This window comes from Acinonyx jubatus, chromosome D4, assembly GCF_027475565.1.
Source record: "Acinonyx jubatus isolate Ajub_Pintada_27869175 chromosome D4, VMU_Ajub_asm_v1.0, whole genome shotgun sequence".
NCBI classification, from domain to species: Eukaryota; Metazoa; Chordata; class Mammalia; order Carnivora; family Felidae; genus Acinonyx; species Acinonyx jubatus.
The window spans coordinates 59,966,726-59,987,752 of record NC_069391.1 but is presented as its reverse complement, the minus strand read 5'-3'; the positions used below and the strand labels follow the sequence as shown (position 1 = coordinate 59,987,752).

The window sequence follows — 21,027 nt, the reverse complement described above, 5'->3', positions numbered from 1 at the left end:
CAGACTTTTCTAAATAAGTCCCCTTTGCCATATAGTTTAGTATGGATACCTTGTCATGCTTTTTTTTCATTGTTTATTAAATAGAGCTTTCACATTCCATTTAGAAACAGAGAGAGGGACTGGAAGAGGTGAACTAGTTTAAGAAAAGGAAACATATTAGAAGGAAAAGGAATGATGGTAGTGATACTATCACCCAGGCTTCATTGATAACATCACTAAGAACTAGACCAGCAAAAAACAGGAGCCCAGGTTGGGTAATCGAGACAATGGCAGGGTCAGCAGCTGGAAGATGAAGCATGTAGTCAGCCTCAAGGATCACATCAGCTGAACATCTACACCTCAGCATGATGACAGCTACATAGAGATTCTGCCTTCAATGTCATCTCCAAATCACTGAACATTTACTCAAAATCCTGACAATGCAAGCCTCATACTAGGGGCTGGGAATATGGAGTTTAGGAAAACATAGGCTCAGTCTTCAGTGTGTAGGTTCAAGGCTGAGATCCTGAGTTCAAAATACTGCGTTTGAAACCTGGCTTGGCCACTTACTGGCTGAGAAACCTTGGGCAAGTTACTTAACCACTCTGTGCCTCAGTTTCCTCATCTGTAAGATCTGATAGTTATATCATCATTATGAAGATTTCTCCTGAGGATTAATTTCAGTTAATATATAAAAGCACTTGGAATAGAATGCTATCAACACAGAAATGAAATACATCAATACTTTTAGCCAGTTGTCAGTGGGTAGGGAAGATAGTATAGAAGACTTTAACATGTGAAGGTTGAAGCCAAATCCTTGAAGTCTGGAGTGACACACCATTAACAACAGGTTAAATGACAAGCAGGTTTAACAGCAATGGTTGTGGATCATGTAATTATGACACAAAAGAGGTGCATTACTAGACTTAATTTCCAGAAGCTATTGAATTCAATCACACACAATGTGGTTTTGGAGGGACTTGGCCTATATGCTTTCCAAGGACAATTCTGGCCAGAGATAAGATAGTGAAGAGTGAGAGAAAAGTGTGGAGAAGGTTGTCTCCAGTTCCTAATTTTGGGTCTATACAGGAGAAGGGGCGATTATTATCTCCTCCATTATGTGTATTCTTGGCAGTAGGGAGGGATTTCTCATAATTCTCTTATCACTTCATGACTGTTTCTATTTCAATAAATATCAACAGACATCAAAGGTCTAAAATAGAAAGAGGAAGGAATTATCACTAATAAATTTCCTCAATGACTGCCTAATGTCTATAGCACATACATATGGCTACACTGTGACAAGAATTGTGCCCTGGAACCAGCTTGGATTCCACATTGCTATGGCAACAGATCACTCTGGTTGGGCTGGTTTCCTCCAAAGGACAAGATATGTGGCCAGCAGACAAGGCACCATTGCCCGATCATGAAAATGTTTCTGTTGTTTATGAGTTAATCTGAACTGTTCACGAGTGAAAACACTATTGGTCCTCTGTATCTAGTTTTTCTCTCATCTCTTCTCTCCTTTTCAAGACAGCCAGCTTTCCAATGAAATTCACATCCTAGATAAGACCCTTGCTGCACGGGTAAGATAGCAGACATCAAGGCTCATGGATGATGTAAGTTATGACCAAATCAAAACCACCGCTCTGTGTCCTGTCGAACAGAGATATGACATTTATATTAATATTTGGCTAAGTTTCTCAATTAGTGATTGATGAACTAAGCCTCATCTTCATAGTGAGGTGATGTAATTTTCATCTTTGGATAATGTTTGCATTGTAAATCTTTTAGAGGTCAGGAATGTCACGTTCTTGCCATGTAATAATATCTCAAAGTGGGACTATAGTGGAAAGAAGTTTTTTTTTTTTTTAAATAGAGTCTGAGAAATAGTGCATTTCATATAAAAATAGTGTAGATCCGCATAAAATTTTGAAACACATTGGGTGGGAGCCTGTCAGATAACTAGTTACTGCAGGAGAAGTGATTACCTTTGCAAAGGTATTTGGGCCCTTTCAAGCCCTCCTGGTTCCTTTTGTCAAGGCATGGCTATAAGGTGGTAAATAAGGTGTTAGGGAGCCCTGGACTTTTACACCATAAACACCTTATAAATAATTAGATGTCCTTTCTCTCTAAAGCTTCATCATTTCCATAGCCTAGCTATGAAAATACATTTCATTTTATTTATTTTTTTAAAAAATAAAATCTTTTCATTTAATGGCAACTTTAAAACTCAAAAGTGTTCATTTTAGCCTCTTAATAGTCATTTTAAACCAGTGTTCATGGGTCAGAATCCAAAGCAGAGGGATCACTATTTAAGAAAAAGTTTTTTTCAAATTTCTTAAATAAGAAATGGATCCAATTTTAACTTAACTCTGAAAAAATTTATTTTCTATTTGCCTTGATTAAATTTTTCTTTAACTTGAGTCTTAAAAATAACATTTACACTGCTGGGTTTGCAAACATTTTCTAGATTTTCTTGGTAACATTTATATATATTATTCCACTGCTTGTACAGCCACAGAAATGATCCGTTTTTCCTTTGGGCTTTCTCCCCACTTTAGCTTCAGCCAAAAATGAAGTGATAATCCCACATTTTGGGCAGACATCTTGCCTGTTTCTAAAAACCTCAACCACTAGCTATCATTATCAGAGAGCTTTTAAAATGCCTGTACAGTCACAGGCTATGTAGTGGGAAATGGATCATGAAATATCCAGGAATGCCAACAGCCGTTTTCCTTTCCATGTTGGAAAGTGTGTGTCCTCTAAGCATAAATGAGGAAGGTCTCTTTTCTCAGCACTCTACCAGCATCATGACACATTTTGCCTTAATCTTGGTAAACATTTGTCTGTCGCTACCTAAATGTACAAACAAACACATGAACAAACAAACAAACAAACAAACAAAACCCCCAAATGTCTGTGTTTCCAGCAAAATGTAGCTGCTCTAAACCATATTGCCTCGGGTCAAGAGCACTCTTTTCTATACTACATTCCACCATTTCCTCATGGAGTTCACAAATTGGGTTTTCAAATATAAGAAAATTTCTACACAATGGAAAATGAAGTTCAAGTCTTATCAAAATAACCTAAGACCACCCAAATGATAACAGAGGTTATTAATTCAGATTCTAAAGCAAGTAGTCAGCTGCTACCACTTGTGTTTGGCAAGGAATCAAAGGCAGGCAGGGAAGTTAGAAGGCTTAATAGCAAAAAAAAAAAAAAAAGTAAGGCTTCAAGTATGCTCTGATTGGAGTTTCTTGGCATGAAAACCTGGAGGAAGCTAACTAGAAGCAGTCATCCTATGTGATTGATTGGGGAGTATATTTGACTTTCTCTGGTTGGTCCTGGATTGGGAGGATGGGATGGAGGAGGGCTAAGGAGGTATACAGTCATTGATCAAGTCTTGATCATTCCAAAACAATTGTTATAGATGTTATAGGATGACTTCCTGTGAGTCTTATGTAGATCAGAGTTTATTGTCATACATGGTCTGGCCATTGTCCATCCATGTATTCAGTATGTGGGTCTATATAAAGGAAAGACTCATCTACCAGGGAAGATCTAGAACAACTTCATCCAGTATGATAGCCACTAGACTTGTGTGGCTATTGAGCACTTGAAATATAGCTAATCTGGGACTCTGGGGTGGCTCAGTAGGTTGAGCATCCCACTTCAGCTCAGATCATGATCTCACGGTTTGTTGGTTTGAGCCCTGTATCTGGCTTTGTGCTGACAGCTCAGAGCCTGAAGCCTGCTTTGGATTCTATGTCTGCCTCCCTCTCTCTCTGCTCCTCCCCTGCTTGTGCTCTCTCTCTCAGTCTCTCAAAAATAAACATTAAAAAAAAAGAAATATAGCTAATCTGAAATGAAATGTGTTGTAAATGTACAATGCCAACTGAATTTCAATGCCTCTATATTAAAAAAAAAAAGAAAAGAAAAGAAAAAGTACTCAGTAATGATGTTTTTATATTGAGTAGATGTTAAAATGATAATATTGGGGACATGTTAAGTTAAATAGAATATGCTATTAAGATTAATTTCACCTCTTTCTTTGTATTACTTTTTTAATGTGGCCAGGAAATAATTTTAAATTTCATATATGGGTCACATTTGTGGCTTGCATTGTATTCCTCTTAGGCAGCACAGGAATAGAGGATTGACATATTAAAGTCATAGGGGTGAGGGTGATGTTTTTCCTGGGAAATCCTTTACAAATCATCACATATTATACATTTCCCATAACAAGGGCAGAGCAGCTCATAGTGAGAAGGGACTTTTTTGAACTCAGGTGATGAGCAAAAAAGACTTATTTATTCAAAATATTACTATATAAAAATTTCATAGGCTTGGGTGTATATATCTATATAGAGAACCATAGGATTGGCTCTATATATCTTTGAGGAAATCATTTTAATGTAACCTTTGATTATATAAATACCAAATCATAGAAGAGAGGGATCGAATGGAGGAATTCTTAATGGACATTAAAAACTAAGAGTTGCTTACTGAATTGATGAGATTATTGTGATATTAAAATTTTCTCTTCTCTAGAGAAAGAAGCTAGCAGCCAAACATGAGAAGAGGAGCCTGGGACTCAGCAAAGACATAGCTGAGCACAGTGTCCACATTTCTGTATGGCAGCCAGCTGGGTGCTGAGGAGGAAACTATCTTTAGGGGACCCTAAGGTGGAACTTAAGAAGTAAGTCTAATAACCAGTTTCAACCTCTTTTCCCTTTTTGTGTTGGAATTCCTTTTTTAAATATTCTCAAGTCCTGCAGCAAATTGAGGCATTGGGACTGGCATTGACACATATTCAGGGAATGAAAGGAAAGACTTGTAGGGAAGGAAAAATATTTTTCCTCTACTCTTCTTGGTTCTTTGCTGAGAGTCATTCCTCTCACCTTCTGTAATAAGATAGATTAACAGAAGAAAAACAAGCAGAAGTTTAATAATATGTATAACTTATGTTTACATGGGAGAGACCCAGGAAAACTAACTGAAATACCCCAAGCTTCCACCTTTAATACCATTTCCAGCTGAAGACAGAAGAAGATGTTGAGTGTGGGAGATCCAGTTATGGGACATTATGTGGCAAATCACAGTAAAAGTGTAGTTGTTATGCTGATTTCAGTCCTTGGCTTTCCCGTTGATCAGAGTTTCCAGAATTCTTCTTCCTGGTACAGAAAAAAAGACACCATTACAAATAAAGATTTCCCTTATAAATGCAAATGTCTCTTACAAAAGGGTATTCTACTTGGTTTTCAGAGCTTCTCCCCTGTCTGCTGGGTTTTGTTTGGTTTGTTTTGTGTCTTAAATAACTAGCTCAAAATACAGAAGCATATTTTGGGGGTGGTATATTCTGCTCCCCTTCATATTGCATACACAGTTTGGGTGTATAAAGCACATTCATAAAACCTTTTACTTTCATCCTGGTCCTTTGTAGTGTATTTGTTTAAAAACAAGCATTTAAAAGAAGACACCCAATTTTATTACCACAAAACTATTATCCACTACTGTCTTTCATGAATCTTTTTTCTACTGGCTCAAGAATGCAAAACTACAGCAAGTCTCAAAGGGTTCATAGTGTTGAATGGGTTGCTGTAGATTAAAAATAGCACGGCAGTTTATCTTTGGCTACTGGGGTATTGGTTTACTTTTTTCATAGAAACAGGCTTTAATTACAGAGTAAAGAATAAACTGGACTTGATTGCTCCTTGGAAAGACTGACATTTCAGTTTCTCCCACAAAGTACTTATTGATGTTGATGTAAGGGAAAGAGAAGAGTCAGAATACAAAGGAGCTTTGTGTTGCCAGCAGTTGGGAAAGCATCTTTTGTCTTCTCAACTTAGCAGTTTTGATATGGAAGTCAGTGCAAGAGAATAAATATCAAACACAACATTGTCATTTTCAGAATCTCTTTTGTGACTGTACTTTAGAAAACACCCATAGTGAGACAATTGAAGTTTCTGAGCTTCTGGAGGAAAAAGAAAACTGACCACATCCCAAATTTATGCTTAGGAAAAGATGTTATTTACAACAATTATAACTGCATTTTCCACACGTGTTGAAAGACAGATAATGATTTAACATCCAAAAAGGAGAGAAAAACCTTTATTCAGAATAATTGGTGACATGTAAACCCCTCTGTGAATGCACTTTTGGTTTAATTAAAATGCATGTGCAGTGGTATATTTCAAAAGAAGAAAAAGTGCTGGGTATTCAGAACTAAAAATGTCAGTAATTCTTTTCCCATACCATAGGGGTTTCATAACAATTCCTCAGAGTAATATTTCTTGTAGGTAGGTAAACAACTGCTATTGGCTAGATAAAGAAGGTGATGGCAAAGGATCACCTGGAAACAGAAAATGATCCACCTGAAAACAATTCTTAAGTATATAGGTAAAGGGATAACATTAGGAGCAACCATCAAAAGGGCAGTGCAAATGGAGAGATTTTTATGATGAAATATACCTAGCTAGAAATATTTTTGGATTCTAGTTACACATGGCAGCCTCTCAGCTTATTGGTTCTCAAGCCAATACTGTTTTCTGTATTGTCATAGCAAGTCCTAACAAGTTGGAGTGGAGAGAGAAGGAGGGAGAGAGAGAGCGAGAGTGAGAGTGAGAGTGAGTGTGTGTGTGTGTGTGTGTGTGTGTGTGTGTGTGAGAAAGAGAGAGAGAGAGAATATCTTTCATTGATTCCAGAGAATACAAAAGCAGGACATTTTATTTGTACATTATTTTACAAAATGAGATAAAAATGAAATCAGACACAATATTTAAGAAAATAAAAAGGCAATGTGAGCAATTTCTGAAGTCCACACAATTTCTTAGCATTCCTCAAAAGAGTGTGATATTAGTAGGAAGATATAAAGACTCCAAAACACAAATTCACTCCTAGTCAGTTTAAGCTCGTTCTTGGCACCCTCAAACCCCCATCATTCTCAAGTGTGCAGAAGGAAAGCTTTAAATAACTCACGAAAATGGCAAAGTAGAATATCAGATTTCAAAACATTTCATTGCAAATCAACCTAAAGGAACAACATAGAAATCGTCATTCTCTAACAGTATTTTCCCCTTAGGTCTGTGGCAGCATGGTAGGACGTAACACAAAGCAAATGGGACATACATACTCTTGCTTTTTAAAGACTGCATCAGTAATTACTTCTTTTTTAAATTGTTGTACTAAGTCAAGTGTTCTTTTATAGACTGGCAAAATAAAATTCTGAAGATAAATAAAATTACTTATATAAATAGTAGGATAGTAGCAATATCCCGTGGTAAAACCCATTTCAGTGATGAATTCCTAATAGAAAACTTGGTAGTGTTAGAATTATATTCAACTAGTTTTTAATCTACAAGCTATTCTGGTTATTCAGCGTGAGTTCCAGAAATATTATTTATTTAAAGGTAGATTTAAGAAATTGTTGAAATAAGTCATACAGAGAAAGACAGATATCATATGTCTTCACTCCTATGTGGATCTTGAGAAAGTTAATAGAAGACCATTGGGGAGGGGAAGGAAAAAAAAGGTTAGAGAGGGAGGGAGCAAAAACATAAGAGACTTAAAAACTGAGAAAAAACTGAGGGTTGATGGGGGGTGGGTGAGGGGTATTGAGGAGGGCACCTGTTGGGATGAGCACTAGGTGTTGTATAGAACCAATTTGACCATAAATTTCATATTAAAAAAAAAGAAATTGTTGACAGAGTGGGTTCACTGCTTTAGGATAAATTGAAAAAATGGTGATCATCAAATGTTGTATTGATTGCCTAACTTTCCTAGGTCAACTGACCTTAAAAAGTGTGACTCCCAGATTCTGTCTGTCATTACCACAGAATTGGGCATATCAACCTAAACCTCTATTACAAGTGGGAAATCCATGAGGGAAAGACAGAACTGTCATTCAGGGAAGGTAACTTGAATTCACACTTTCTGGAATAGCGCCATGGGTCTGAATTCACAGATGCGATGGTACTGTTATGATTACTCAACTCCCTAGGTTACGGTGGCTCAAATTCTGCCACTGGCATTTTAACCTGTGCCCCAACTGTTTTATTTGTAATATTGCCACCTGTGCACTCAGACCAAAACAGAGGGGATGGCTAGAAGCCATAATATTGATGGCCGAGGTCAAAAAAGTCATGAAATTCCATTTGGCTGCCAGTGGAAAGGGTTCTTATCTCTGAACTAATCTCAAAGCAATAACTACCTTCTCATTAAAGAATTGTAACTATACACTTAAAACAAACACCCTCCTACAATAGACATGCTATGCTGCCAGTCACTAGCTTAACAAATGTGATCTCTTTTACTCTGTAAGTAGCATTAACCACCTGAGAAGACTCATTTGCTATATTTCCTAAAATTCTGTATATGTAAGTCTGTGACCTAACCAATAGATTACAGAGGCTTAGATGAGGTATCTGATCAGTTCAGAGCAAATAATTTCTCTCTGATTCAATAATATATGATTTATATAATCATTTCCTTATGATATGTGGTAAATGGTGAAAAATATAAAGGAAGATCAGATTGGGAAGTGCTTATTTTTTATACTATGGTCAGGAAGAGGCCGTTTCATTTTGAATCTTATATATGAAGCTTTGAAACATACAAAACTTTAAGAAGAGAAAGTGTCTTAGAATCTGATCAAAATATGAAAACACTTGTGGTTTTTCATATGAGACTAACTAGCAAATTTGGTTCAGTTGCAACACATATAATAGGAATAAGGTATTTAACTGAAAATCATCCATTACATTATCTTAGGGCATATACCAAAGTCCAGCAACAGAGAACTTATCTTCAGTGGCAGTAAACATTATAACTACTGAAGTTAAAGGTTTTGTTTTTGTTTTCCCAGAAAAAAATAGAAAAATCTTTCTTAAACGTGGCAGTGTTTTGATGGAGTTCTCCTAGAAGTTTGGATGATCTTGATCCAGTCAATTTACCTCACTGGACCCCAACTTCCATATTAATAAAGCAAAAGAAATTATCCAGTTGGTCTCTGAGTTTCTTTTTATCATCAAGAGCCCTTGATTCCAAGATATTCCCAGTTGCCAACACAGTATCATATTACAAAGAAAACAATAAGTACAGTTAAGATATTAAAGTAATACTCATGCTTTATCTCCTTGTGACTTGGCCATTGCCTCTACTGGCAGTGGGTACATAGCATTCTGTTTGTGTATCATTAAAAAAATACTAGTTATGACTTCCTGTAACATAAAATTGGAGTCTTTAAAGGAGATATTTTAAGTATTTATCCTTGGTAAATAAAACAGATTTTGGTATAGGTGCTTATTCATTGTAAAAGTAGGTATGAAATCTATCTTTTAGTGAAAAGTTAATGGTCTAGGAACTGCTTGTGAATCCATAGGCTAAACTAAAAGATGGTTTTGTTTCAGTAGTACTTAATATCCTGAATTAGAATTTAAATTACGCTGTATTTGGAATACTTATCAATATATTAAGTGCATATAAAATCATGCTGAGAATGTGCAAAGATTTCAGCACAGCTTAATTTTTATTTCACTGCATGAATTCCTTTTTTTTTTGTTCTTGTTGTCCTGTTTTGTTCTTGTTGAAATTCTGTAAAGCTTCTAAATTGTCCCTATTTCCTATAGCACAGTTAGCATGTCTTCTTGGGAATAGAAGGGATACCAGACCTATTCTTCCCCTTCAAAGCCAAAAAATATCAAAGCCAAAATGAAGTTAGGTAAGGTGTGAGCAGTAATGAGGCTGAGATAACAATTGTGTGTTTGCTATAAGAAATAAGTCTAGTATAGCTGAATAGTATACTGGTAGACAGCTAGATTTCTAGAAGTTGCAAGCAGGGTTGCATGTGCAAAGCTTATCAGGGGAAAGGAAATGAATAGTTGTTTTTTTTTTTTAATGTTTATTCACCTTTTGAGAGAAAGACAGGGCACAAGTGGAGGAGGAGCAGAGAGAGAAGGAGACAGAAAATCTGAAGCAGGTTCCAGGCTCTGAGCTGTCAGCGCAGAGCCCGACGCAGGGTTCAAACCCGTGAACTGTGAGATCTTGACCCAAACTGAAGTCAGACACTTTACCAACTAAGCCACCCATGAACCCTTGACTGGATTTTTTAAATGACACTTTCAATGACCATTTTTGCCCAATTTCATAACCTCACATACCATGAATTTAAGCCAATGAGGACTGAAATTTCTACCTTAAGCAAGTTCTACATATTGGCAAAACTCTTCTTGGGCCCACGGCAAGTCTTTTTGCCTCCTTTAAAGAAGAAAATAGGGGCACCTAAATGGCTTAGTTGGTTAAGCATCCGACTTTGGCTCAAGTCATGATCTTATGGTTTGTGGGTACCTTAGGCTCTGTGCTGACAACTCAGAGCCTGGAGCCTGTTTCAAATTCTGTGTCTCCCTCTCTCTCTGCCCCTCCCTCACTCGCCCTTTGTCTCTTTCTCTCTCTCAAAAATAAATAAACATTAAATTTTTTTAATGAAAAAAGCAACCTATTAACTGCACTTGGAGAATAAATCAGTATCCGATTACATAATTTAGCTTGCAAATTAATTTGTGAATTTCCCCACATTTTTAAAAGGACACGTGTTGAAGTGCTGAACTCCTGTCTCTGGTGGAGCTTTTAGGTCTGTTTTGAGACACGCAGATGCAGGGAGAAAATATGTAAAATAATGAGAAGCATTTTCACAGTATTTAGTGATATTTGCTCTCAGAATTCTATTAAGAGAATAACTTGCAACTGTTACTGCATTAAGAAGCTTGGCAAGCACTAGAGTGTAATTATTTCTGCTATAGCACTGATACACACAAAAGAAAAGAAACCATTCATGGAATGTGTACATGTATCTATGGCTATCCTTATTTATATTGTTGTGATTTACAGTTCTGATAAATTTGCCTCTTTTCTTTCTCCATGCTGAAGAAGGAAACATACACACATGGCATTGCATTTCTGACAATCAGTATTTCCCTGAAAAGCTAGCCCTAAGGAATCAGGAGATGCTGATTCCTAGAAAAGCTGTTAACGAATCCTTAGCCTCTGCCTTATGGATATCTCAAAGATTCACTTTTTCTTGGCAGTATTCATCAGTGTTTGCTTGACGGCTAGGTAGGACAATTCTTCATTGTGTAATACTGACCTAAGCATTGCAGATGCTTCCCATCTCTCACTCTGTTTGCACTAAATGCCAAGAGTGATTACGACTACCCAACACATATGATATCTAAACTGTTCTTAGAAATATGTTTGAAGACCACTTCAAATGGATGAAACTTCAAGAGTGATCTTCAGGTTATCCTGGCATGATCTGAGGTAGTGCCACTATGCAAAGCTTTCTCTTAAGATGTCTCTACAAATATTGTAGAATGTGGTGACTTTTAAATGCCTCCTTTCCCAAGGGCTTTCTGCAATATGTCTCATATTGTTCAAAGTAATTTCCTGGTGGTTTGTGACTAAGTTAAAGAAAATAAAATGATGGCACTTTCTTTACTGACCCAGGTGGATGCATCATCTCACCCTGCTACCTAGAAAGACTAACACTGAAGAGTTATTTCCAGAATATCTGTTCATCAAGACACACATTTGTGTTGTCCTGAGGTCCAGGAAAGACATCTGTGATTTCGCTTCACCATATATTTTTGGGAACTGAGTCAGTAAGCCAGAAATTAAGGAAGTCGGGTCACATGAGGACAGGGATCAGTTTACGTTCACCTGAGACCAGTAAAATGAATTGATAGCTATCAAAAGATTAGGGTTTCAAATAAATTCTGGTGTTCAGTTAATAATAATGTACCAATGTCAATTTCTCACTAGTGCTAGTGGTGTGTATGAATCTGTACAGAATAATTTCTATTACACACTGTGTTCAGTATGTTGTGCTAGATGTCACACTTTTGGTAAATATGTTATTGTTACATAAGATGTTAAAAGTGGGGAAAACTGAGTGAGGAGTATAGAAGAAACCTGTGTGTAATCTTTGCAACTTTTCCGTAAATCTATATTTGTTCCAAAATTTAAAAAAATTATTTAAAAATTGCCCTCTAAAGTCATTTTTTTTTAACTCACAAAGCCCTATCTCTTTTTCTTCCCATTCTTTCTATTCTTCACTGACCCTACTCCCCAGCTTCCCTTTCTCCTCTCTAGACTTCCAGCTCTGTTTTCCCTCTGATATTGCTGCAGAGGTCTCAAATCCCAACCCATTCACTTCTGAGTGCAAGTTTCTCATAAGCACTACAGTTCTAGCCCTGGGCCTTCCCTTGCTTGTTTTCCTTTTGTGTTTTCTCTCCTTGTTTATTTTTTAAATTGTGTAGGTCTTTATAGTTTATAGAGGAACTTCCCATGCACTTTGTCTTTTGATTCTTAGAATATCCAGGTGAATTGGTCCTTATTATTATTATTATTATTATTATTATTATTATTTTAATTTTAATTCCAGTGTAGTTGACATACAGTGTTTTATTAGTTTCAGGTATATAATCCAGTGATTCAACAGTTCCATATATTACTCAGTGTTCATTATGATAAGTGTACTCTTTTTTTTTTAATATTTTATTTATTTTTTGAGAGATAGAGAAAGAGTGCATGCACACAAGCAGGGAAAGGGCAGAGAGAAAGAGAGAGGGAGAAACAGAATCCAAAGCAGGCTCCAGGCTCCAAGCCCTCAGAGCCCAACATGGAGCTCAAACTCAGGAACCATGAGATCATGACCTGAGCCAAAGTCAGACACTTAACTGACTGAACCGCCTAGGCACCCCATGATAAGTGTACTCTTAATCTCTACCTATTTCACCCATCCTGCCACCTACCTCCTCTAGTAACCAGCAGTTTGTTCTCTGGTTTTCAGTTTGTCTCTGTTTGCTTGTTTGTTTTTTCCTTTGCTCCTTTGTTTCATTACTTAAATTTCACATGAGAGAAATCATGTGGTATTTGTCTTTTTCTGACTACCTTATGGGGTTTAGCATTATAGTCTCAGCTTCACCCACGTGGATTGCAAATGACAAGAATTCATTCTGTTTTATGATTGAACAATATTCCATTGTGCATATACATATACACACACATATATGTATATGCATATATACATGTATATATATGTATAGATGTATGCATATATTTACATCTCTTCCTTAGCCATTGATCTATCAATGGACATTTGGGCTTCCATAATTTGGTTATTGTAAATAATGTTGCAATAAACATAGGGGTTCATATATCCCTTCAATTTAGTGTTTTGTCATTCTTTGGGTGAATATCCTATAGTGTAATTACTGGATCATAGGCTAATTCTATTTTCAATTTTTTGAGGAATCTCCATATTGTCTTCTATAGTGGACTCAACAGTGTGCATTCCCACCAACAGTGCACAAGTGTTCCTTTCTCGCTACATCCCTGACAACACTTGTTTTTGATTTTAGTCATTCTGAAAGGTGTGAGGTGATCTCTTTGTGGTTTTGATTTGCATTTCCCTGATGATGAATGACGTTGAGCATCTTTTCATGTGTCTTTTGGCCATTTGCATGTCTTCTTTGGGGAAATGTCTGTTCGTATCTTCTGTTCATTTTTTAATTGGGTTATTATTATTTTTTGGTGTTGAGTTGTATAAGTTCTTTATACATTTTGGATATTAACCCTTTCTCAAATATGTCATTTTCAAATAACTTCTCCCATTCTTCTCCTATTAGTTTTGTTGATTGTTTCCTTTGCTGTGCAGAAGTTTTTATGTTGAAATTGTCCTAATAGTTGGCTTTTGATTTTGTTTTCCTGCCTCAAGAGACATATCTAGAAAGAGGTTATGGTTGATGTCAGAGAAATTACTGCCTATGCTCTCCTCTAGGACTTTTATGGTTTCAGGTCTCACGTTTAGGTTCTTAATCCATTTTGAGTTTATTTTTATGTTATGGTATAAGAAAGTGGTCTAGTTTTATTGCTTTCCACGTAGCTGTCCAGTTTTCCTGACACCATTTATAGAAGAGATAGACTTTTTCCCATTGCATATTCTTGTTGAAGAATACTTGTTGAAGATTAATTGACCATATAATTGTGGGCTTTTTTCTGGGCTTTCTATTCTGTTCTATTGAACTACGTGTGTATTTTTGTGCCAGTACCATACTCTTTTGATTACTACTTATAATATAGCTTATAACTTGAGGTCTGGAATTGTGATCCCACCAGTTTTGTTTTCTTTTTCAAGATTGTTTTGGCTATTCAGGGTTTTTTGTGGTTCCATACAAATTTTAGGATTGTTTGTTCTTGTTCTGTGAAACATGCTGTTAGTATTTTGATAGGTACCACATTACATCTGCAGATTGCTTTAGGTGGTATAGAAATTTTAACAATATTTGTTCTTCCAGTTCTTAAGTATGGAATGTCTTTCCATTTCTTTGTGTTCTGTTCAATTTTTTTCATCAAAGTTTTGTAGTTTTCAGAGTACAGGTCTTTCACCTCTTTGGTTAAATTTATTCATTATTTTGGGTGAATTATAAATGAGATTATTTCTTAATTTCTCTTTCTGCTGCTTCATTATTAGTGTATAGAAATGCAACAGATTTATTTACATTGATTTTGTATTTTGTGAGCTTACTGAATTCCTTTATCTGTTCTAGTAGTGTTTTAGTAAAATCTTTAGTATTTTCTACATATAGTATCATGTGATCTGTAAATAATGAAAGTTTCACTTCTTCCTTAACAATTTTGAAGTCTTTAACTTCTTGTGTTGTCTGATTGCTGTGACTTTATTATAGTCAAAGCATAATACTTCCAGTATTATGTTGAATAAAAATGTAGCATAGTACTGTCAGTACTGTGTTGAATAAGATGATGAGAGTAGACAACTTTGTCTAGCTCTGTCCTTAGGGGAAAAGTTCTCAGTTTTTCCCCTTTGAGAATGATGTTAGCTGTGTTTTTCATAGAAGTCCTTTACTATGTTGAGGCATGTTCCCTCTAAATGTACTTTGCTGAGAGTTTTTATCATGAATGGATGTTGTATTTCATCAAATGCTTTTTCTGCAGCTATTGAAATGATCATATGGTTTTTATCCTTTCTCTTATTGATAGAATGTATCATGTTAATTTATTTGCAATTATTTAACCACCCTAGCATTCCTAACAATAAATCCCACTTGATGATGGTGAATGCTTTTTTAAATATATTGTTGGATTTGGTTTGCTAATATTTTGTTGAAGATTTTTGCATGTATGTTCATCAGAGATATTGGGCTGTAATTCTATTTTGTTGTGTTGTCTTTATCTGGTTTTGTTACCAAGGTCATACTGGCTTTATAGAATGAATTTGGAAGTTTTCCTTACTCTTCTATTTTTTTGGAATAGTTTGAGAAGAATAGATATTAACTCTTCTTTAGATGTTTAAGAGAATTCACCTGTAAGCTGTCTGGTCCTGGACTCTTGTTTATTCAGTTTTTTTATTGCTGATTCAATTTCTTTGCTGGTGATTACTCTGTTCAAAGTTTCTTTCTACCTCAGTTTTGGTACAGTTTGTTTGTTTTGGAGGTTTTACGTTTCTGAGAATTTATCTATTTCTCCCTAGGTTGTCCAATTTGTTGGCATATAATTTTTCATAATATTCTCTTACATTTGTTTATATGTCTACAGTGCTGATTGTTATTTCTCTTCTCTCAATCGTCATTTTGTTTATTGAATATTTTTTCTTTTTCTTTTTTTTTGAGTCTGGCTAGAAAATCAATTTTGTTGATCTTTTCAAAGAAACAGGTCCTTGTTTCATTGATCTGTTTTGTAGTTTTTTAGTTTCTATATCACTTATTTTTGCTCTAATATTTATTATTCCCTTCCTCCTGCTGTTTTGGGGTTTTGTTCATTGTTCTTTTTCTAGCTCCATTAGGTGTGATGTTAGGTTGTTTATTTAAGATTTTTCTTGCTTCTTGAAATAGGCTCATATTTCTATAATCTTCCCTTTTAGAATCACTTTTACAAAACCCCAAAGATTTTGGACCATTGTGTTTTTTCTGTCCATGTATTTTTTTATTTCTTCTTTGATTTTTTTTTTGGTTGACTCATTTATTGTTTAATAGCATTTTATTTAACCTCCATGTATTTATGCTTTTTCCAGATTTTTTCTTGTGGTTGATTTCTAGTTTCATAGTGTAGTCATCAGAAATGATTTATAGTATGACTTCAGTTTTGAAAAATTTGTTGAGACTTGTTTTGTGGCTTAATATATGATCTATTCTCAAGAATGTTCAACGTGCACTTGAAAAATTGTATATTCTGCTTTAGGATGGAATGTTCTGAATTAATTTGTTAAATCTGTCTGGTCCAGTGTGTCATTCAAAGCCATGATTTCCTTGGTGATTTTCTGTTTGGGTGATCTGTCCATTGATGTAAATATGGTGTTAAAATCTCTGCTACTATTTTATTACTATTTATTAGCTTCTTTATATGTGTTATTCACTGTTTCATGCATTTGGGTACTCCTAGGTTGGATGCATAAATATTTATAATTGTTATATCTTCTTGTTGAATAGTCCCTTTTATTATTATATACTCACCTTCTTTGTCACTTGTTATAGTCTCTGTTTTAAAGTTTCTTTTTTTTAATGTAAATGTTGCTACCTAGGAGTTTTTTTCACCTGTATTTGCATAATAAGCGTTTCTCCATCCCCTGACTTTCAATCCGAAGGTATCTTAAGTCTGAAATAAGTCTCTTGTAAGCAGCATACAGATGGGTATTTTTTTTATCCATTCTATCACCCTATATCTTTTGATTGGAGCATTTAGACATTTACATTTGAAGTAATTAGTTATAAGCATGTATGTATTGCCATTTTGTTACTTGTTTTGTGGTTGTTTTTGTCATTCTTCTATGATCCTTTCTTCTCTTGCTTTCTTCTCTCATTGCTCGCTAGCTTTCTTTAATGGTATATTTGGATTCCTTTCTTTTTAATTTTGCTTATCTATTCTGGCTTTTTATTTGTGGTTATCATTTGCTTTGTATACAACATTTTCTGCATATAGAAGTCTATATGAAGTTGTTCATCACTTAAGTTTGAACCCAATATTTACTCCTCTCCCCTCTGTGTTTTAGGTATATGGTGTCATATCTTACATTCTTTTATTTTGTGAGTCCTTTGACTGTTTTTTGCAAATATGCTTAATTTTGGTGCTTTTGTGCTTCCTACTTTTTGTACTCCTATTTATGGTCTTTCTTTTCCACTCAAAGGGTCCCCTTTAACATTTCTTTAGGTTTGGTTTAGTGGTCATTAACTCCTTTAGCTTTTTTTTTTTAAATCTGGGAAACTCCTTATCTATCCTATTTTGAATGACAGCCTTGCTGGATAGAATATTCTTGGCTGCAGTTTTTTTTTTTTCTTTTCATCATTCTATATCACGTCATTCCCTTCTGGCCTGCAAAGTTTCTGCTGAAAAATTATCTGATAACCACACAGGGTTTCCCTTTTATGTAACTATCTTCTTTCCTCTTGCTGTTTTTAAATTTTGTCTTTATCACTATTTTTGCCATTTTAATTACTATGTGCCTTGGTGTGGACCTTCTCGCGTTTATTTTATTAGGGATCTCTATGCCTCCTGGATCTAGCTGTTTCCTTCCCCAGATTAGGGAAGTTTTCAGCTATTGTGTATAAAATGAAATTTCTCTTTCTTCTTCTGGGATCCCTATAATACAAATGCTATTGTGCGTGAGGAGACCCTGATTTCCCTGTCTTTTCTCATTTTGCATTTTTTTCTTTCACATGATCAGCTTGATGACTTTCCATTGCTCTGTCTTCCAGATTATTAATTATTTCTCCTTCCTCTAGCCTGCTATTTATTCCATCTGGAGTATTTTTAATTTCAAGTATTGTGTTCTTCATGTTTGATTGGTTCTTTTTTTAATCTCTTTAAGGATCTCACTGATGTCTTCCACTCTTTTCTCAAGTTCAGTGAATATCTTTATGATCATTAGTTTAAATTCTTTATCAGACATATTACTCATCTCTGTTTCACTTAGATATCTTGCTGTGATTGGGTCCTGTTCTTTCATTTGGGATATATTCCTCTGTTTCCTCATTTTGTCTGACTCTTTGTGTCTGTTTCTTTGTGTTAGGAAAGTCAGCTATGTCCCTTGCTCTTAGAAGTAATGGCCTTATGAAGAAGAGGTCCAGTAGTGTCTTGCAGTGCAGTGTCCATCGTTTGTTAGAGTGTGGTGCTTCATAGGGTGTCCTCTATGAGTGTTTGCTGCACCCTGCGTATTGGCCACTTTCTTCTTCAGTTCAGTCATCTGCAGTGGCTCTCTTTGCCTGTTCTAGGCAGTGTTTGGTCCTTGCGTTGTTCATAGATCAGTCCAGGACCACCTTGGGCTTGAATTTAGTCAGACCATGCATTTGCCAGAGATGCAGTAGCACCAAACTACAGGGTGCTTTCTCTGTGTTATCCCTTGAGAAGCTGTCATTGATGAGCCCAGCTTGCGATCAGATCAAATGTCTGCCCCTAGCCCACTGCTGGGGCTGCCATCTTACTGGTGTGTGTGTGTGTGTGTTTGTGTTTATGTGTGTGTGTGTGTGTTTTACTTTCTTTAGGGCAGGAGTCACTTTGGAGTGGTGCTGGCCCCTATAAGGGCTTCTTGCACACTGACAAGTTTGTGATTTCAGTTTGAATGGGTTTGACCAAGAGTTTATTCGAGGGGGTGGGGTGTGCAGTATCCTCAAGTTTCGTGTTCTGTTGAAAGGTGATGAACAGCTGCTGCCAGGACTGGGCCAGCAGGGGTGGGATGTCAATTTTAACAAGGTGACTACTGGTCTGGTGCCAAGGTTCCACAAACCCTGCAGGTAGAGAGAAAAGTTTTTGGTAAGTTTTGTGCTGGTCTTCTGGTGGAGGGGATCTTCAGCAATGGGACTGAAGCAAAGGTGACTAGAAAGAGCATATCTGTCAAAGTGTGGTGGGAGGATGTCCTTTGTGTAAACAAGTAGTTGGTGTCCATACTGAGCTTGTCTCTACAGGTGGCCCGGTGTTTATGCTAAGGGCCAGGGGAGGGAAATGGCACCTGCCAGCTCCTTTGTTCCTGGAGGTATATCCTTGTGAATCCTGTCCCTCCAGGACATGCTCTGAAGTGAGTGAATAATTCTCTTCCCAATATGTCCCAGGCATTTTTCAAGCTATTGCTTCTAAGCTGTGTCTCCACGGGTTGTTTGTCATACTGTCTCTTTAAAGAAGAGGACTCTGCTTCCTATTGCCCTCCAGCCTGCTGATTTTTAAAGTTCCATGTTTTAAGTCCTGCTGGTTGTAAGAACTCACAAAATTCAGCCCCTCTAGTCGTCAAAAACAAATTTTATGGGGATTTGTCTTCCCTTTATGATAGTCTGTTTCTAATCCTTCTCTGCCTGTGGATCTTCCTCACCATGGACATGGAGATCTGGTTAGTCTGCCACTGAATCTCCACCATCCTATATTTTTCAATGTGGCCTCTTCTCTGCATTTAGTTGTGGAGCTTGTGCTGCCAATCTTCTTTCTGGGTCATTTTCTGGGTTATTACACTGATGTGAATGTTATCTAGTTGTATCCATGGGACAAGGTGAGCTTAGGGTTCTCTTACTTTGCCATCTTCCCAACCTTTTTTTTTTTTAATTTTTTTAACGTTTATTTATTTTTGAGACAGAGAGAGACAGAGCATGAAGGGGGGAGGGGCAGAGAGAGAAGGAGACACAGAATCGGAAGCAGGCTCCAGGCTCTGAGCCATCAGCCCAGAGCCTGACGCGGGGCTCGATCTCACGGACTGCAAGATCGTGACCTGAGCTGAAGTCGGACGCTTAACCAACTGCGCCACCCAAGCGCCCCTACCATAATTATTAATTATGGTCATAATTATTAATAAATGAAAATGGTAATAGTGGAGGTTCAGAAAGGCTAAATGATGTAAGTTACTTGCTTAAAATCATCTATCAATAAGTCATGACTTAAATTCAGAAATCTTGACTCTTTCAATTACAGCACATTGCCTAGAAATTAACTAATGATTTTATTTCTGCTTCTACATATTCCCATTACTTTTTGAAATTTAGGAGGCTTTTGCACACAAAAAAATACTCAGATAATCTTAACTTTCTTTCTTTTTTTCTTTTTTCTTTTTTTTTTTAGGGCAGACTGCCACACACAGCATCTTATTTGGATGTGCCTGGAGTCTTGGAAACTTGACTACCCTATATTCTGCAAATGGACACTGAGAACTTGTTTGGAGGTTCTGCAGGGAAGTACAGTTACTCATACATGTTTCTCTTCTCTCTGGGAAAGTCCTTCTATTAAACCAAGCTAGCTAACATGTTCCAAAAGAACACACAGAGAATGATGAAGTAGGAAGGGGATTCAGCCTAGCCAGCCAGGTCGGCCTATGAATGCTTGCACTCAATAGAGTGACAGATGTTGCATCCAGATCACTCTCATATTTGACAATCTCTTAACTTGATATTAAATGCAGTATAATGACAAATAGACAAAAAACACAATTAAATGAAGTTAAAAATAAACTCAATCCATTTGAATGCCAAAGTGAAGTCAGATTATTGTATTGAATGTAATATATATAAAAGATAGAACTGGGAAGGCTGTAATCATAAAGTTGACATACACCTCACAGATGAGGAAACTTGAGGCAGAGAAAATGATAGGAATTCATCAACATATTTTAAACTTTTCACACAAGCTGAGGCACACAAGAAGACTAATTTGCCAGACCCCCCTTGAACCTGCCTGCTACTGAATTCTATTCATTGCATTGTAAGCAGAAATTATATACATATTTGGGCACATGGTTGGCTCAGTCAGTTGAACGTCCAACTTGGCTCAGGTCATGAACTCATGGTTCATGAGTTCGAATCCCACATTAGGCTATGTGCTGAAAGTTCAGAGCCTGGAGCTGCTTTGAATTCTGTGTCTCTTCCCTCTGCCTTCTTCTGCTTGCTCTCTCTCTCTCACACACAAATAAATAAAGATTAAAAAAAAATTTTTTTAAGAAATTACATACATCATTTCCAGACCTAACCATGGAATCTCTTGTGCAATTTTTTTAACTTTTTCTAAGGC

The 21,027-nt window shown here is 36.3% G+C and overlaps 1 long non-coding RNA gene across 2 annotated transcripts; it reads left to right on the top strand.

Annotated features, from left to right (window-relative positions):
• The first annotated feature begins 1,352 nt into the window (after positions 1 to 1,352).
• LOC113595862 (uncharacterized) lies at positions 1,353 to 20,539 on the top strand. 2 transcript variants are annotated; one of them, XR_008290777.1, is made up of 3 exons: positions 1,353 to 1,598; positions 4,534 to 4,681; positions 20,086 to 20,539. It is a non-coding gene; the product is annotated as an uncharacterized LOC113595862 (long non-coding RNA). The 2 variants fall into 2 exon arrangements; XR_003416490.2 differs by lacking the exon at positions 20,086 to 20,539 and adding an exon at positions 8,846 to 8,970.
• The last annotated feature ends 488 nt before the right edge of the window (positions 20,540 to 21,027 follow it).